At 42.9% G+C, this 19860-nt stretch overlaps 1 non-coding gene across 1 annotated transcript; it reads left to right on the top strand.

The window, feature by feature from the left end:
- Positions 1-18012: 18012 nt before the first annotated feature.
- LOC123461261 lies at positions 18013-18138 on the top strand. The gene has a single exon (XR_006637550.1). It is a non-coding gene; the product is annotated as a small nucleolar RNA SNORD22 (small nucleolar RNA).
- The last annotated feature ends 1722 nt before the right edge of the window (positions 18139-19860 follow it).

Raw genomic sequence — 19860 nt, 5'->3', positions numbered from 1 at the left:
TTCACAGGCAAGAGCCTGAACTGCTAAACCATCTCTCCAGCCCTATATTTTATTTATTTATTTATTTAGGTTTTTCGAGGTAGGGTCTCACTCTAGCCTAGGCTGACCTGGATTTTACTCTGTAGTCTCAGGGTGGCCTCAAACCCATGACAATCCTCTTATCTCTACCTCCTAAATGCAAGGACTAAAGGCATGCACCACCACGCTTGACCTATATTTTATTTTTATTTATTTGCAAGCAGAGAGAGATAAAGAGATGAGAGACATACAGAGAGAATGGGCATTCCAGGGTCTCCAGCTGCTGCAATTGAACTCCAGATGCATGCGCTACTTTTTGCTTCTGGCACTGGAGTATTGAACCTGGGTCCTTTAGTTTTGCAGGCAGATGTCTTAACCGCTAAGCCATCTCTTCAGTCTCTGGCCCAGATTCTAAAAAAACAAAAACAAAAACAAAATCTCGGGGCTGCAGAGATGACAGCAGTTAAGGTGCTTGCCTGCAAAGCCTAAGGACCCAGGTTCAATTCCTCAGTCCCCTTGTAGATCAGATGCAAAAGGTGGTGCATGTGTGTGGAGTTCATTTGCAGCAGCTGGAAGCCCTGCAGCACCTATTCCCTAACCTCCCAATTGCTGGGATTAAAGGCATGCGCCACCACATCTGGCTTATTTCTGATTTTTAAATTTGTGTTTATTTAGTTATTTGTGAGCAAAGAGGTAGAAAAGCTGGGCATGCCAGGGCTTTGCCACTGCAGACAAACTCCAGACACACATGCCACTTCTTCGTGTATCTGGCTTTACATGGGTACTAGGGGTTGAACCCAGGCTGCAGGTTTTGCAAGCCAGCGCTTTTAATTGCTGAGTCATTTTCCCAGCACCCTTATTTCTGAGTCACCACCCCCCCAGGTAGGATCTTGCTCTAGCCCAGGTTGACCTGGAATTCACTATGTAGTCTCTGGGTGGCCTTGACCTCACAAGGATCCTCCTACATCTACCTCCCGAGTGCTGGGATTAAAGTTGTACCTATTCTTATCAATTCACAATAGAGATTTCACTGTGAGACAGCAGTTCTCAAATGGGAGTCATTTTTAGTTGTTACAAGAAGCAAAAGGGTGCTGCTGCTATCTAACAGGAACAGGCCAGGGATGCTGCTGATTACAGTGTTAGGCCAGTGGTTGCACAGCCAAGAAATATCTAGTTCAAAATGTTAATAATGCCAGCCATGGTGGTGCATGCCTTTAATCCCAGCACTTGGGAGGCAGAGGTAGGAGGATTGCCATGAGTTTGCGGCCACCCTGAGTCTACATAGTGAATTCCAGGTCAGCCTGGGCCAGAGTGAGACCCTACCTTGAAACACTAAAAAAAAAAAAAAAAAAAAAGCCTAATAACCCGGATTTGATCCCCCAGTTCCCACGTAAATCCAGATGCACAGTAGCGCATGTATCTGGAGTTCATTTGAAGCAGTTGGAGACGTTGGTGTACCCATTTTTGCTCTGCCTCTGTCTCTCTTCTCTATATCTCTCTGCTTGCAAATAAAAAAGTCAGTAGTAGTCAGTTGTGTTAGTGCACACCTTTAATCCCAGCCCTTGGGAGGCAGATGTTGGAGGATGGCTGTGAGTTCAAGGCCAGCCTGAGACTACGTAGTGAATTCCAGGTCAACCTGGGCTAGAGTAGACCCTATCTTGAAAAAACAAAAGCAGTGAGTAATGAGGCTGGAGAGATGGCTTAGCAATGAAAGGTACTTGCTTGCAGAGCCTGTCAACCCGGGTTCAATTCTCCAACACCTGCATACAGCCAGATGCACAAAGTGATGCACATGTCTAGAGTTCATTTGCAGTGGCAAGAAGCCCTGGTATGCTCATTCTCTCAAATAAATAATTTTTTGTTTTTTTTCGAGGTAGGGTCTCGCTCTAGCCCAGGCTGATCTGGACCTCACTATGGAGTCTCAGGGTGGCCTTGAACTCACAGCAATCCTCCTACCTCTGCCTCCTGTGTGCTGGGATTAAAGGCGTGTGCCATCACGCCCAGCTCAAATAAATAAATTTTTAAAAAATGTCAGTAGTGCCAATGTTAAGAAAGTCTACTTATATGACAAAGTAGGGCTTTTAAAATAAAATTTATTTATTTATTTGGATGCATGAAAACACATGTGTGTATAACTGCACCAGGCTCTCTTCCTACTGCAAACAAACTCCAGATGGACGCAACATACTTTCTGTGTCTTGATTTACATGGGTACTAGGGAATTGAACTCCAGGCTAGCAGGCTTTGCAAGCAAACACCTTTAATCATCTCCCCAGCTCAAAGTAGGGCTTTTAAGATGACCCTTTATGATTGAACTTATTTTTTTTGTTATGATGCTGAGGCCAAATGGTTCAGTTTGCTGGAAATCTGTTTTGGATTTATGATGTAGAAACTTGGAAATTCTGACTCTGGCTCTTATACCCAGAAACATTCATGACTTGGTCATACCCAGGCTGACCTGGAATTCACTATGGAGCCTCAGGGTGTCCTCGAACTCACATTGATCCTCCTACCTCTGCCTCCCTAGTGCTGAGATTAAAGATGTGTGTCACCACCCCAGGCTAAAGAGAAAACAGGTTCATCAGGGCCTCCTGCAGCTGCAAACTCCAGATCCATGGGCCACTTTGTGCATCAGGCTTTCTGTGGGTCCTGTGAGATGGAACTTGGGTCATTAGACTTTGCAGGCAAGAGCCTTAACCACTTAGCCATCTCTCAAGTCCCATTTTTGTAATTTTAAAAAATTTTATTGAAGCTGGGTGTGGTGGCACTCAGGAGATAGAGGTAGGAGGATTGCTGTGAGTTCAAGGCCAGCTGGAGGCTACATAGTGAATTCTAGGCCAGCCTAGGCTAGAGTAAGACCCTACCTTGAAAAACAAACAAAAAAATTACTGAGCCGGGCGTGGTGGCGCCAGCCTTTAACCCTGAATTCGGGAGGCAGAAGTAGGAGTATCACCCTGAGTTCAAGGCCACTCTGAAACAACAGAGTGAATTCCAGATCATCTGGAACTAGAGTGAGACCCTACCTCAAAAAGCCAGGCTGGAGAGATACCTTAGCTGGCACTTGCCTACAAAGCCAAAGGATTCAGATTTGATTCCTCAGGACCCACGAAAGCCAGATGCACAAGGTGGCACATGTATCTGGAGTTCATTTGCAACAGCTAAAGGCCCTGGTGTGTGCATTCTCTCTATCTGCTTCTATCTCTCTCTCTCTCTCTTTCAAATAAATAAATATTAACAAATTGTTTACTTGCATATGTGTGTGTATATGTGTGTGTATACACACCAAGGTTACCTGCCACTACAAACAAATGCCTGATGCATTGCCATTCATTTAAATTATTTATTTATTTATTTTTATTTTTTATTTTATTTTATTTTTTTTTGAGGTAGGGACTTGCTCTAGCCCAGGATGACCTGGAATTCACTTGTTAGTCTCAGGGTGGCCTTGAACTCATGGTGATGCTCCTACTTCTGTCTTCCAAGTTCTGGGATTAAACGTGTGTGCCACCATGCCTGTCTAATTTATTTTTTTTATTGACAACTTCCATAATTGTAAACAATAGCCATGGTAATTCCCTCCTTCCCCCCACTTTCCCCTTTGCAAGTCCACTCTCCATCATACTCTTCCCCCTCTCATTCAGTATCTCTTTTATTTTGATGTCATGATCTTTTCCTATTATGATGGTCTTGTGTAGGTAGTATCAGGCACTGTGAGGTCATGAATATTCACACCATTTTGTGTCTGGGGGAGCATGTTGTGAGGAGTCCTACCCTTCCTTTGGCTCTTACATTCTTTCCCCCACCTGTTCTGCAATGGACCCTGAGCCTTAGAAGGTGTGATTGAGATATTTCAGTGCTGAGCACTCCTCTGTCACTTCTCAGCACCATGGTGCCTTCTGAGTCATCCCAAGGTCACTGCCATCTGCAAAGAGAAGCTTTTCTAACCAAAAGTGAGAGTAGCATTAACATATGCGTATGTTTTTCAATTAGTTTTTCAATGTAGGGTCTCACGCTAGCCCAGATTGACCTGGAATTCACTGTGTCATCTCAGGGTGGCCTTGAGTTTACTGCAATTCTCCTACCTCTGCCTCCCGAGTGCTGGGATTAAAGGCATGTACTACCATGTCCAGAATAAGTTGCCTTTATTATGCTGAGATATGTTCCTTCTATTCCCAGTTTCTGTACGACTTTTATCATGAAGGGATGTTGGATTTTGTTGAATGCTTTTACTGCATCTAATGAGATAACCATGTGATTTTTGTTCTTCAGTTCATTTATATATTACATTTATCAATTTGTGTATGTTGAACCATCCCTACATCTCTGGGATAAAGACTACTAGTCAGGTGAATGATCATTGTGATATATTCTTGTATTCTGTTTTGTCAATACTTTGTTCAGAAATTTAAAAAAATATTTTATTTTTATTTACTTATTTGAGAGAGATAAAGAAATAGGCAGGTAAAGAGAGAGTGAAAACGGGCAACCAGGGCCTCCAGCCACTGGAAATGAACTCCAGATGCGTGTGCCCCATTGTGCATTTGGCTTACATGGGTCCTGGGGAGTCGAATCTGGGTTCTTTGGCTTTGCAGCCAAGCATCTTAACTGCTAAGTCATCTCTGCCACCCCTTGTTGAGAATTTTTGCATCTATGTTCATGAGAGAGATTGGTCTGTAATTTTTTTGTTCTATCTTTGTCTGGTTTTGGTATTAGGGTGATGCTGGCTTTGTAGAAGGAATTTGATAGGATCTTTCCTTTTCTATTTGATGGAAAAGTTTGAGAAGCATTGGTGTTCGTTCCTCCATGAAGGTCTGGCAAAATTCACCAGTGAATCCATCTGGGCCTGGACTTCTTTCATTGGGAGATTTTTTTTTGGGGGGTGGGTTTCAAGGAAGATTCTCACTCTAGTTCAGGAGGGTGACCTAGAATTTACTGTGTAGTCTTAGGGTGGCCTTGAACTCATGGTAGTCCTCCTACCTCTGCCTCCCAAGTACTGTGATTAAAGGCGTGAGCCACCATGCCTGGTGGGAGGTTTGTTTTCATAACTACTTGGATCTCCATACTTCTTATAGGTCTATTTAAGTGGTTAATCTCATCTTGATTTAATTTTCATAAGTCATATAAATCAAGGAAATGACCTATGTCTTTCAGAATTTCAAACTTAGTGGGGTATATGTTCTTGTACTATGTTCCTATGATTTTTTTATATTTTTCTGGTATCTGTTGTAATGGTGTCTTTTTCATTTCTAATTTTATTAATCTGTGTCTCCTCTCTCTCTCTTTCTCCCCCCCCCCCCACTCTCTTGGGTGTTTTAAGGTAGGGTCTCACTGTAGCTCAGGCTGACCTGGAATTCACTATGTAGTCTTATGGTATCCTTGAACTCATGGCAATCTTCTTACCTCTGCCTCCTGAGTGCTGGGATGAAATATGTACGCCACCGTGCCTGGCTCTCTTCTCTCTCTATATTTAAAAAAAAATTGTTTATTTTTATTTATTTATTTGAGAGCAGCAGACAGAGAAAAAAGCAAATAGAGAGAGAGAATGGGCACGCCAGGCCCTCCAGCCACTGTAAACGAACTCTAGATGCATGTGCCACCTTGTGCATCTTGCTTATGTGGGTCCTGGGGAATCGAGCCTCAAACCAGAGTCCTTCGGCTTCACAGGTAAGTGCTTAACCACTAAGCCATCTCTCCAGCCCTTCTCTTTTCTGGTCAGATTTGCTAAGTGTTTATCAATCTTGTTTATACTTTCAAAGAACCAACCCTTGGGCTGGAGAGATGGCTTAGCGGTTAAGTGCTTACCTGTGAAATCTGAGGACCCCGGTTTAAGGCTCAATTCCCCAGGACCCACGTTAGCCAGATGCACAAGGGGGCACATGCATCTGGAGTTTGTTTGCAGTGGCTGGAGGCCCTGGCGCCCCCTTCTCTCTCTCTCTCTATCTGCTTCTTTCCCTCTGTGTCTGTTGCTCTCAAATAAATAAACAAATAAAATTTAAAAGAAATTTAAAAAAAAAGAACCAACTCTTTGTTTCATTGATTCTTTGGATTTTTTTGTTGTTTATTTGTTTTCTATTTCATTAATTTCTGCCCTAATCTTTATTTCTTCCTGTCTACTAATTTTTGGTTTGCCTTGTTCTTCTTTTTCCAAGGCCTTAAAGTGAAGCATTAAGTTGTTTACTTGTGACCTTTTTTTTTTTTTTTTTAAATCTTTTTTTTACTTTATTTATTTGAGAGCGACAGACACAGAGAGAAAGACAGATAGAGGGAGAGAGAGAGAATGGGCGCGGCAGGGCTTCCAGCCTCTGCAAACGAACTCCAGACGCGTGCGCCCCCTTGAGCATCTGGCTAACGTGGGACCTGGGGAACCGAGCCTCGAACCGGGGTCCTTAGGCTTCACAGGCAAGCGCTTAACCGCTAAGCCATCTCTCCAGCCCTACTTGTGACCTTTCTAATTTCTTTTTTTTTTTTTTTAATTTATTTTATTTACTTGAAAGAGATGTAGAGAGAAAGAGGAAAAGAATAAGCACTCCAGAGCTTTCAGCCGCTGGAACTCCAGACGCATGCGCCCCCTTGTGCATCTAGCCTACGTGGGTTCTGGGGAATTGAACCTGGGTCCTTTGGCTTTGCAGGCAAGCTCCTTAGCCACTAAACCATCCCTCCATCCTCTTTGTAATTTCTTAATATACGTACTTAAAGTTATAAATTTCCCTCCTAGGACTGTTTTCATTGTGTTCCAAAAGTTTTGGTATGTTATGTTCTCATTATCATTTGATTCTGTACATTTTTTTTATTTCCTTCTCTTTTTTAATTAGTTAATTAATTAATTAGACAGAGAAAGGGACAGAGAGATTGAGAGAGAGGGGATGGATACACCAGGGCCCAGCCACTGCCAACAAACTCCAGACTCATGCATCCCCTTGTGCATCTGGCTTACATAGGTCCTGGGAATCAAACCTGGGTCCTTTGGCTTGGCAGGCAAGCACCTTAACCGTTAAGCCATATCTCCAGCCCTGATTTCTTTCTTAATTTTCTTGCTATTGATTTGTAGTTTAATCTCATTGTGATCAGATAGAGTGCAAGGAATTATTTCAATTTTCCTTTATTTAAGATTTGTTTTGTGTTGGGAATGGTGGCACACGCCTTTAACCTCAGCACTCAGGAGGTAGTGGTAGGAGGATCACCATGAGTTTGAGGCCACCCTGAGACTACATAGTGAATTCCAGGTTAGCCTGGGATAGAGCAAGACCCTACACTGAAAAAAAAAAAAAAAAAAGAATTTTTATTTTTGTGTGTGTCCTAGTATATGGTCTATTTTAGAGAATATTCCATGTGCTGCTGAAAAAAATGTTTATTCTGCAGCATTTGGATGAAATGTTCTGTAGATATCTGTTAGGTCCATTTGGTCCATGAACTCATTTAATTCAGATGTATCTCTCTATTTTTTGCTGTGATGACCTGTCAATAGAGGAGAGTGGGGTGTTGAATTCACCCACTGTAAATGTGTTTGTTGTTATCTGTGACCTTAGTTCTAGTAGTGTTTGTTTGCTGAAACTGGAAGCTCCTATGTTAGGTGCATATATGTTTAGGATTGTAATGTCCTGTTTAGGTGTTCCTTTAATCAATATAAAGTGAACTTCCTTATCTTTCCTAACTAATGTTGGTCTGAAGTCTACCCTGTCAGATATTAGGATAGAGACCCCTCCTTGTTTTCTAGGCCTATTTGCTTGAAACACCATATTCTAACTTTTTACCCTAAGATAGTGTCCATCCTTTGTGGAAAGGTGCACTTCATGGAGGCAACAAATTGAAGGATCCTGCTTTTAACCTGTGTCTTTTGGTTGGGGCATTGAGGCCATTGATATTAAGAGTTATTATTGGACTGGAGAGATGGCTTAACAGTTAAGTGCTTGCCTGTGAAGCCTAAGCACCCTGGTTCAAGGCTCAATTCCCCAGGACCCATGTAAGCCAGATGCACAAGGTGGCGCATGCATCTGGAGTTCATTTGCAGTGGCTGGAGGCCCTGATGCACCCATTCTCTCTCTGCCTCTTTCTCTCTCTGTCTGTCACTCTCAAATAAATAAATAAAATTAAAAATTTTTAAAAGAGTTATTATTGAAAGGTGTGTGTGGTAGTTTGAATAGATGGCCCCCAATATATTCAGTGTTTTATTAGTTTATAGTTTGTATCTGCAGCCTTTGGCTGGAGGCAGTGTCACTGGGCAGATCTTAAGGAGTGGTGGTGGGTTTGAGATTTCAATCTAAAGATATGCAGATGTGCCTAGCTGGAGTTCCTGAAGTGTGCTGTGCTGTGTGGCTTTTGGCTTGTGCTTCTCTCTCTGTTTAGACCTGTGAAAGCAGGACAGCTTCTTCTGCCATTATGGAACTTCCTCTGGATCTGTAAGCTTCAATAAATATCCCTTCCTCTATAACTGTGCCTGGTCTGGAAGTTCATCTCCGTGAACCTGAACCTGTCTGCTACAGTGTGTATCTATTTTTGCCATTTTTCTTGTTTTGTAGTTCTTTCAGCTTATCTTTGCTCTCTTGTATTAACTGGTATTTGAGTATGGTTTGTTTTTCCTAGGTTCCTTATATGTATGCTTTTCTTTCTCTTTAGCATAGAGGATTCCTGCAAGTATTTTCTGTAGAGCTGGGTTGGTCTTCATATACTCCTTTAGCCTGAGTTTGTTGTGAAATGCCCTTACTTCTCTATTTGAATGGATAGCTTTGCAGGATAAAGCAATCTTGGTTGACAGTTGTTATCCTTCAGAACTTGGAGTACATCATTCCAAGCCCTTCTGGCTTTTAAAGTTTGTGTTGAGTAATCTGCTGTGATCCTGATGGGCTTGCCTTTGTATGTGACTTGATATATATATATATATATATATATATATATATATATATATATATATATATATATATTTTTTTTACTCTAACTGCTTTCAATATATTTTCTTTGGCTTGTGTGTTTTGCAGTTTAATTATAGTATGACGGTGATAGGTTATTTCCTGATTTTGTCTGCTTGGCATTCTATAGGCTTTCTGTATCTGTATTGGCATCACTTTCTCTACTTGGGGGAAGTTTTCTTCTATGATTTTGTTGAAAATACCTGTTATGCCTTTCTTTTCCTTCTACTATGCCATGAATTCTTATGTTTGATCTCTTCATAGTGTCCCAAATATCTTAAAATTCCCATCCATGCCTTCCTATTAGTTTGTTTTTCTCTATGTTTGATGGTAGTAGATCTGCCATCTGGTCTTCTAGTTTAGATAGTCTGTCTTCCCTTTGATCCATTCTGCTGATGAGACTTCCTACAGTTTTCTATTTGACTTATTCTGTTTTTCATTTCTAGTGTTGCTAATTAGTATTTTTTTTTCATTATTTCTAGTTCCTTACTCATGTTTTGTATTGACTTCCTTATTTCACTAAGTTGGTTTCCTGTATTCTCCTTCAGGAGTTGATTTTCTTCTTTGATCCTTTGATTTCTTCTAACATAGATGTAATCTTTTTTTTTTTTTTTGAGATCTTGATCAGACATTTAATCTAAAGCAGTCTCACTGAAGGTCATTTCTGATGGATTTATAATTTTTTATTAATTTCTGTTTCTTTTTATTTATTTGACAGTTACAGACAGACAGAGAAAGAGGCAGATAGATAGAAAGACAATGGGCATGCTAGGGCTTCCAGCCACTACAAACAAACTCCATATGCATGTGCCACCTTATGCACTTGGCTTACATAGGTCCTGGGGAGTTGAGCCTTGAACCGGGGTCCTTAGGCTTCACAGCAAGTGCTTAATGGCTGAGCCTATCTCTCCAGCCCTGGATTTATAATTTTTGGTGGAATTGAATTATCCTGCTTTTGTTGTGTGTCTTGTATTATAATGTCAGGCTTTTTGCATCTAGAGTTAATTTGATACTTGGGTTTTCTAATTATTTGCTGTGTTCTTAGCCATGTAAGTTCAACTTTATATATCTTCATTGTAGGAGTTAAGGTGCCAGTGTAGCTCTTATACTCCAAGTGAAACAGCAGAAGTGACTCTAGGTGTTGAGTTTGCCTGCTAGTCAAGTATTGTAGTAGACAGGGCGAAGCAAGTTACTGGCAAATTCTAAATTCAACTGAGCAATATAGGCATTCAATCAAGACTAGCACAGAATATTTATACAATCGTGGGGATTAAACTAAACAAATTATCTAGTAAAGCCAAAGTCCCTAAGGGTGTGTGTTGCCCACACCCTTAATCCTGTCGATGAGGAGGTTGAGATTTCTAGTCTGAAATGGGTTCCAAGTCAGCCTGGGGCCAATCAGTCCCTGCCCCCAATAATAACAGAAGAAAAAGACACAGGCCCTAAAAATCAGGAAACATAAAAGGCAACAATAGTCAACACCAAAATACAGTTTATTTGAGAAGGGTAAAGCCAACCAAGAATATATCATTCAAATGTAATCCATGCTCTTTCCTGACATGGAAAGAGATTAGCACTTCCAGTGCAGGCCTATGTACCTGGTTTTGTACAAGTAGGCCCTGTTACCTTTGGGGATGGCTTCCAATCTCACCAAACCTGAGTGCCCATCTTGATCTCTCTCTGTACTGGGTGGCTGGTGTTGAATGAGCTCTCCAGACAGTCACAGCCTTGACGGTGGGGGGATGGGAGACTTTGCAGGGTGCCTGGAGTTGTACCACAGCTGCTCAGCTGGTCCTGTTTGTATTCTCCTTCAGCAGCTGCTCAGCTGGTCTCTGCTGACTTCTCTTTCAGGTGTCCTGACTTTGCCAGGATGCTGCTGCCGCTCTGCGCTGCTGGCTGGGCAAGCTCACAGATCAGGGCCACTGGTGGGTGCCTTGGTTGGATTCTGGCTGGCTTCCTCCTTTCTGGAAGATCTTGGTCTCTCCTGCTTCTCTGCTGTGGTTGATGATAACCTTTGCTCCTTGCTGTGTTTCTTTTTATTTCCCTCCCTAGGCTGCTTTGCTGTGGCTACCATGCTACTATCTTACCCAGAAGTCCTTGTGCCATTTTTTTGTGCTTGGCTTTATATGGGTGCTGGAGAATCAAACCTGAGCCCACAAGCTTTCCAAACAAGCACTTTAACCTTTGAGCCATCTCTCCAGCCCCATTTTTGTTCTTTCCATTGTTCTCTCTCTTTTTTTTTAATTAACAGTACCACATGGGCTTTTAATTTTTATATATTTATTTGAGAGTGACAGAGAGAGAGGAAGCAGAGAGAGAGGGGAGAGAGAGAGAGAGAGAGAATGGGCTCATCAGGGCCTCTAGCCACTGCAAACGAACTCCAGATGCATGTGCCAACTTGTGCATCTGGCTTACATGGGTACTGGGGAATCGAGCCTCAAACTGGGGTCCTTGGGCTTCAAAGGCAAGTGCTTAACAACTAATCCATCTCTCCAGCCCTCTCTTTCTTTCTTTCTTTTTAATATGCTTTTTACTCATTTATTTGCTCATTTACAAATGAACTCCAGATACCTGCACCACTTTGTTCATCTGGCTTTACGTGGTACTAAGGAATCAAACCTAGGACATCAGGCTTTGCAAGCAAGCACTTTAAGTGCTGAGCCATTTCTCCAGCTCACCCACTGTTCTCTTTCTGCTCCATATTTCTAAGTACTTTCATTTGTAGTTCTGTATATTTGAATTCTTTTTTCTTTTTGGTTTTTCGAGGTAGTATTTCACTCCAGCTCAGGCTGAACTGAAATTCACTATGTAGTCTCAGTGTGGCCTTGAACTTAAGGCGATCACCCTACTTCTGCGTCCTGAGTGCTGGGATTAAAGGTGTGTACCACCACAACTGGCTGAACTTTATTTATTTTCCCTTCCTTCCTTCCTTCCTTCCTTCCTTCCTTCCTTCCTTCCTTCCTTCCTTCTTTCCTTTCTTTCTTTCTTTCTTTCTTTCTTTCTTTCTTTCTTTCTTTCTTTCTTTCTTTCTTTCTTTCTTTCTTTCTTTCTTTCAGCAGGGTCTCACTCTAGTGCAGGCTGGCCTGGAATTCACTATGTAGTTAGGGTGGTCTTGAACTCATGTTGATCCTCTTACCTTTGCCTCCCAAGTGCTGGAATTGCATGTTCCACCACACCTAGCTTTAACTCTTTTTTGTAATGATGTATCTGTAGAGGTAAATGAAAAATTTGAGGGTATAGGAATAGTTTGACTGGTTTCTAACATGACCTAGTTTAAAAGATGACAATAACTTCTGTTGTCATAACATGGTTGGATGATAGGGAACCTTGTACCTAACGGAGGACATTTAGCATCTGTTTTGACTCTCCAGGCAGATATTTGTTTTTCTTCATTGACAGCTATGATTGGGGGGATGTGATAATTTATGTCCATCATTTGTTTTTTGGACTTTGCCAATAATTTATCAAAAATAACTAAAAAGCCAGGCATGGTAGTGCACACCTTTAATCCCAGTACTCAGGAAACAGAGGTAGGAGTGTCACTATGAGTTTGAGGCCAGCCTGGAACTACAGGGTGAGTTCCAGGTCAGCCTGGGCTAAAGTGAGACTGTACCTTGAAAAAAAAACAACTGGCTAGGCGTAGTTGTTCATGCCTTTAATCCCAGCACTCTGGAGGTAGAGGTAGGAAGATAGCCAAGAGTTCGAGGCCACCCTGAGACTACATAGTGAATTCCAGGTCAGCTTGAGCAAGAGTGAAACTCTACCTTGGGGGGAAAAAAAAATAGGAGGGGCTGGATATATAGCTCAATGACAGAACATTTGTCTAATATGCCTGAGGCCCTTGGTTCAATCACCAAGGGGGGGGGGGAGAAAAAATATATATATATATGAAACAGTACATGCTTTTTTTTTTTTTTTTTTTTTTTTTTTAAATACTTTTTTGTTCATTTTTTATTTATTTATTTGAGAGCGACTGACATAGAGAGAAAGACAGATAGAGGGAGAGAGAGAGAATGGACGCGCCAGGGCTTCCAGCCTCTGCAAATGAACTCCAGACGTGTGCGCCCCCTTGTGCATCTGGCTAACGTGGGACCTGGGGAACCGAGCCTCGAACCGGGGTCCTTAGGCTTCACAGGCAAGCGCTTAACCACTAAGCCATCTCTCCAGCCCCAGTACATGCTTTTAATCCCAGTACTTGCCAGGCGTGGTGGCGCACTTAATCCCATCACGGGAGGCAGAGGTAGGATGATCGATCGCTCTGATCGCTGTGAGTTCAAGGCCACCCTGAGACTACAGAGTTAATTCCAGGTCAGCCTGGACCAGAGTGAGATCCTACCCTGAAAAACCAAAAAAAAAAAAAAAAAAAAAAAAATCCCAGTACTTGGGAGGGTAAGGTAAGAGAATTGCCCTGAGTTCAAGGCCACTCTGGGCTAGAGTGATACCCTGCCTCTAAAAAAATGAAAACACAAAAATCACTGGAGTCAGAGGGGATTATATGCTTTGATGGAGAAGGGTTAATTACTTTAAAAACAAACAAACAGGGCTGGAGAGATGGCTTGGTGGTTAAGCGCTCGCCTGTGAAGCCTATGGACCCCGGTTCAAGGCTCGGTTCCCCAGGTCCCACGTTAGCCAGATGCACAAGGGGGCGCACGCGTCTGGAGTTCGTTTGCAGTGGCTGGAAGCCCTGGCGCGCCCATTCTCTCTCTCTCCCTCTATCTGTCTTTCTCTCTGTGTCTGTTGCTCTCAAATAAATAAATAAAAAATGAACAAAAAAATATTTAAAAAAAAAAACAAAAAAAAAAAAAAACAAAAAGAGTGTGTATGGTGGTTCATGCCTTTAATTCCAGCATTTGGGAGGTAGAAATAGGAGTAGGGTTAATTACTTTAAAAACAAACAAACAAAAAGAGTGGGTATGGTGGCTCATGCCTTTAATTCCAGCATTTGGGAGGTAGAAGTAGGAGGATCACCATGAGTTCAAGGTCAGCCTGAGACTACCTAGTGAATGCCAGATCAGCCTGGGCTATAGTGAGACCCTACCTTGGAAAACAAACAAACAATAAAACTAGAAGGGTTAGTAGTAACAAGCTTGGGGAATTTTGAGGGATGACATCCATTTGAGATACATGTCTTGGAGGCATGCAATGAATATGAATTATTTGTCATGGAAATTATGCAGGGTATGTTCAGGATTTTCTTTGGTAACAACAACAAAAAGCCCCACATGCCAGACAGTTATACATCTTTTTCTATCTATCCACAGCCCTGTGGAGCATCTGCTACTCCTAAACGAGGAGCAAACACTATTACTGTGCCTTCCAGGGGTTCCTTGGGCCCAGCTGAATGTTTAGAAACATTTAGACACATAAGCTCCCATGTTTGGCATCAGATCCACTTGGAAAGGAATAGAATGAGAAGCACAGCTTGGCAGCAGGCCAGAACCAGATGCTGCTTTTCTGTGGAGCCCCTGCAGCAGTCCATGGGGCATAGCTCAGGTGTGGGAGACAGCCCAGGTAAGTATGGCAGCTGCCTTGGCCTTGCTCGATGGGAGTATCCTTATAACAACATAGTAGACACAGCTTGCAGGGAATCCATAAACGCATACCTGCTGCAAGAGCCACTGTACTCAGGAAAGCTCAGGGCTGAGGCTTCCCAACAAGCATTTATACTTCTCCAATCTTAGGCATCATTACAATTTAGGAGTCGTTTCTGCCATATTAATGTTGCTTAGCAACACAGTAGCTATATGACTGTATTAGATTTCTTTCTTTCCCAAATCAGCTGGGAACCTAGCATTCAGAACACCTAAGTTCATGGGGGACACTTGAGTCAAACTGCCACATTCTGCCCCCTGGCCTCCATAAACTGATAACCATACATGATATAAAATACAATGCATTCAGTCCAACTTTAGAAGTCCCATAGTTTTTTCAGTCCTAATGATGTTCAAACATCCCCAAAATCTCAGGTCTTTTAACTGAGTCATAATATGAAAAAGTCCCCAAAAAACCCATAATGACACAGAATAAACATGTACGCTGCAAAAATGGTATTGGGAATAGCAAAGAAATATTCAACCAATACAAGATTTAAAACAAGCAGAGCAAACATCAAACTCTGTAGCTCCAAGACCAACAACCCTAGCCAGTGACAAATCTCTAAATCCATTAATCCTAATCAGCAACAAGTCTCTGGAGTTCCATTTCCACCCTTCCAGCTAGGCTACTTACAGTCCTGGAAAACCTCATCTGGGGCTGGCAGCTTTCCTTATCATCTGTCTCATGGTCCTGACATCTCCACTGGGTCTCCACTACAACCCATGGTTCATCCTCACAGCTCCACTGGGTCTCCATGTAGGCAATCCTGCTTCACACTGCCCATGGCTGCTTCCAAAACACAAGACTGTGTTGCAAATTTAATGACCCTCTTTTTTCCTGCATGTCTTTCTCCCTCCCTCCCTCCCTCCCTCCCTCCCTCCCTCCCTCCCTCCCTCCCTCCCTTCCTTCCTTCCTTCCTTCCTTCCTTTCTTTTTTGAGGTAGGATCTCACTCTAGCTCAGACTGACCTGAAATTCACTATGGAGTCTCAGGGTGGCCTTGAACTCATGGTGATCCTCCCACCTCTGCCTCCCGAGTGCTAGGATTAAAGGCATGTGCACCACGCCCAGCTTTTCCTGCATTTCTTATACTTCATAATACCAGGTAAGGTGCCAATTTGTTAGTCAAGGGGAGAATAAAGCAGACTTTGAAGAACAGGACACTCCTTGAGCACTCAGGAAAGAGCCTACATTCTTTCTGTTGCCCCAGTGCAAGTCAGATGGCCCAATCTCAATGGTTGTAATCTCTCAAACAATTGTAAGTGGCAGCAGCTCAGGCCCAAAGACTTCATTTTTTTTCTGTGCCACACCCCTCTGTTTACACTAGTCCATTTCTACACAATGCAACCCTGCACAACTTCTCAGGACATGGCCATAACAGCAAGCCTCTTACACAACTGCTTCTAGCCCAGTCCAGGCAAAGCTCTTTCTCACCCTCATAAGCCAAACCTAACAGTCCATAGTTCTTACTCTACTCAGGTCTTTCAACTCTGACCAGAATAGTCCATCAAGCTGTACTTAAAGCACTGCAAGGCATCTCTTAGGCCAAGGCTTCAAATCCTTCCACATTTCTCTTGAAAATCATCTGCAAAAGACCAAAGCCACACAGTCATGTGTCCAGCAGAAAATGACCCCACTCCTGGTACCAACATTACTGTTGTAGTCAGGTTAGCATTGCTGGTAGAAGTCGCTCCACCAAGAGCAGCTTTTGGGAAAAAAAGAATTTATTTTGGCTTACAGACTTGAGGTGAAGCTCCATGATGTCAGGGGACAATGATGGAATGAGCAGAGGGTGGTCATCATCCTCTGGCCAACGTAAGTTGGATAAAAGCAACAGGAGAATGTGCCAAACACTGGCAAGGAGAAACTGAGTATAATACCATAAGCCTACCCCCAACAATATACTTCTCCCAAGTGGTGTTAATTCCCAAATCTCCATCAGCTGGAAAACTAGCATTCAGAACACCTAAGTGGGGACACCTGAATCAAACCACTGTGTGTGTGTGTGTGTGTGTGTGTGTGTGTGTTGTTTTTTCAAGGTAGGGTCTCACGTTAGCCCAGGTTGACCTGGAACTCACTCTGTAGTTTGAGGCTGGCCTCAGACTCACAGATCTTCTTCCTACATCTGTGTCTCCCCTGAGTGCTGGGATTATAGGCATGCACCACTAAAAACTATTTTCTTTGTTTTTTTTTCTTTTCTTTTTTTTTTTTTTTGCAGGGAGAGAGAGAGAAAGAGAATGGGCATGCCAGTGCTTCCAGACTCTGCAAATGAACTCCAGATACATGTGCCACTTTGTGCATCTGACTTTATATAGGTAGTGGGGGATTGGATCCAGGCCAGCAGGCTTTGCAAACAAGTGCCTTTAACCACTGAGCCATCACTTAAGCCCTGACTGGGAATTTCTAAGAGGTCTATATCATGCTGACCTAGTGTTGCAGTCAGGTTCGTATTGCTGGCAGAAATCACCGGCCAATAGCAGCCTGTGGGGAAAAAAGGGAGTTTATTTTGGCTTACAGACTCAAAGGAAAGCTCCCTGTTGGCAGGGGAAAACAATGGCATGAGGAGAGGGTAGACATCACCTCCTCGCTAACATCAGGTGGACAACAACAACAGGAGAGTGCCCAACACTGGCATGGGGCAACTGGCTATAACACCCATAAGTCCAGCCCCAACAATACACTGTCTCCAGGAGGTGTTAATTCCCAAATTGCCATCAGCTGGGAACTTTGCATTCAGACCATCTAAGTTTATGGAGGACACCTGAACCAAACACCACACCTACTAATTAGTAAACTCAAAGCTCCTGGCAGTGGCATCATTATGGCTATGGCATGAGGTGCTACTGTTACCAGCTTCAGTTCCTCCTGCCACATCAGTAAGTGAAGATAGCTGGTGGTTTATTTGACAATTAGACAGCAATTACTTATGGAATCCCTGTGACAAAGGCATAATCCCTGCCTTCAGGGGACATGAAATCTGCAAGGCTAGCAATTAAGCACTTACTGTGCCGGGGAAAATTGGACAGGATAAAGGGGGCTGTCATAACATGTGGCTAGGAGTCCATACCCCCAAAATATATACTATGTATAATAATGATTTGCCAGTTAAAAATAAAGCTAGGGGCTGGAGAGATGGCTTAGCGATTAAGACATTTGCCTACAAAGCCAAAGGACCTCAGTTTGATTTCCCAGGACCCACGTTAGCCAGATGCATAAGGTGGCACATGCGTCTGGAGTTCATTTGTAGTGGCTGGAGGCCCTGGTACACCCATTCTCTCTCTCTCTCTCTTGCTCTCTCTCTCTCTCTCTCAAATAAATAAAATAAAATAAATTTTTTTAAGTTTAAAAAAAATAAGCCAGGTGTGCATTCCTTTATTACCAGCATTTGGGAGGCAGAGGTTGGAGGACCGCTGTGAGTTTGAGGCCACCGTGAGAATACAGAGTGAATTCCAGGTCAGCCTGGGATAGAATGAGACCGTATCTCAAATCCCCCCCCCCCATAAATAAATAAAATTAGCACACATCTTACTTCTTGTCCTAGTCCTAGAGTCTGAAAATGTGAACCCACTGAAACTGGCTATTGAAGAAGTGGGAAATTTGTTCCAGAAGGAACTGTCTGAGAGAGAATCAGGTTTTTGAACATGGGAAAGAGAATTCTCACTTCTTTAAAAAAATTATTTTTTGAAAAAAAAATATTTATTTATGAGAGAGAGAGATGGGTGTGTCAAGGCCTCTGGTCACTGCAAATGAACTTCAGACACATAGACCACCTTGTGCATCTGGCTTATGTGGTTCTTGAGGATTGAACCTGGGTCCTTTGGCTTTGCAGGCAAGCACCTTAACTGCTAAGCCATCTTTCCGGCCTGAATTATCACTTCTTTTTAAAATTTTTATTATTTGAGAGAGAGAAAGGAGGTAGACAGAGAGAGAAAGAATGGGTGTGCCAGGGTCTCTAACCACTGTAAACAAACTCTAGATACACGTGCCCCCTTGTGCATCTGGTTTATGTGGGTCCTGGGGAAGCAAACTGGTGTCCTTGGGCTTTGCAGACAAACATGCCTTAATTGCTAAGTCATTTCCCCAGCCCTTACTTCTTTTTAATTTTTTGTTTTGTTTTGTTTTTCAAGGTAGGGTCTCACTCTAGCCCAGGCAGACCTGTTATTCATTATGTAGTCTCAGGGTGACCTCAGACTCAATGGTGATTATCCTACATCTGCCTCCTGAGTGCAGGCCTTAAAGGTGTGCACCACCACACCCAACTACTTTTTTGGACAATGGCACACCCAGAAGCCTTAGATGGTTACTAGAAAATTTTCAGTGCTGGGATGGGATACTTTCCAGTGAAGGAGGTCTCTGATACCTCCCAAACATTACAGGCCATTGCCGAAGCCTTTGGTTTCCCACCAGGAATAGATGGTAAGACCATAATGCTGAAGACACCACATACTTGGGCTACAAGGTCACTGAGAAATCCTGCTGGAACTGAGCTGAAAACCACCTCCATGTAGACCAGCTGACAGAAAGCTAGAAAAAGCTATGCTGCATGCAGTTCAATGGGAGAGAGAGAAATCACCAGTGAAGATACTCAACAGTGGACACTGCAAGCCTTAAATTTGGTTAGCCAGGCCAAATGAGCCAAAGGGTCCAATAGGGGTATGTCTATTATAGGGGAATCCAACTGCTATCTAATTGGACTGGAGGCCAGCTCCATGAGAAGGAATACATTCCTAATACTGAAAACATACACCAGGAGTAGTCATGAGCCCTAGGGGTGTAACATCTGCTGGTGTCTGGCTAAATGTATATACTGGGCTCACCAAACTGCCCAGTAAGCACTTCTCTTAATGTGCATACCCATATATTAATGCTACTCTCACTTTTGGTAGAGAACATTCCCTTTTCAGATGGCAGTGACCTTGGGATGACTCAGAAGGCACCACGATGCTGAGAAGAAGTGACAGAGGAGTGCTCAGCACTGAAATATCTCAATCACACCTTCCAAGGCTCAGGGTCCATTGCGGAAGAGGTGGCAGAAAGAATGTAAGAGCCAAAGGAAGGGTAGGACTCTTTACAATGTGCTCCTCCAGACACAAAATGGCCTGGATATACATGACCTCACAGTGCCTGACACTACTGTATCAGATAGCTTCAGGTTCACTGAGATGAACTTCCAGACCAGGTACAGTTATGGAGGAGGGGATTTATTGAAGCTTATAGATCCAGGGAAAGTTTCATAATGGCAGAAGAAGCTGGCCTACCTTCACAGGACCAAACACAGACAGAGAGAGAGAGAGAAGCACAAGCCTAAAAACCAAAAGCCATACAGCACAGTACACTTCAGGAACT

Source organism: Jaculus jaculus, chromosome 5 (assembly GCF_020740685.1).
Source record: "Jaculus jaculus isolate mJacJac1 chromosome 5, mJacJac1.mat.Y.cur, whole genome shotgun sequence".
Classification (NCBI taxonomy): Eukaryota; Metazoa; Chordata; class Mammalia; order Rodentia; family Dipodidae; genus Jaculus; species Jaculus jaculus.
Note: the sequence above shows the minus strand (reverse complement) of the source record. Positions and strands in the feature narration are given on the sequence as shown.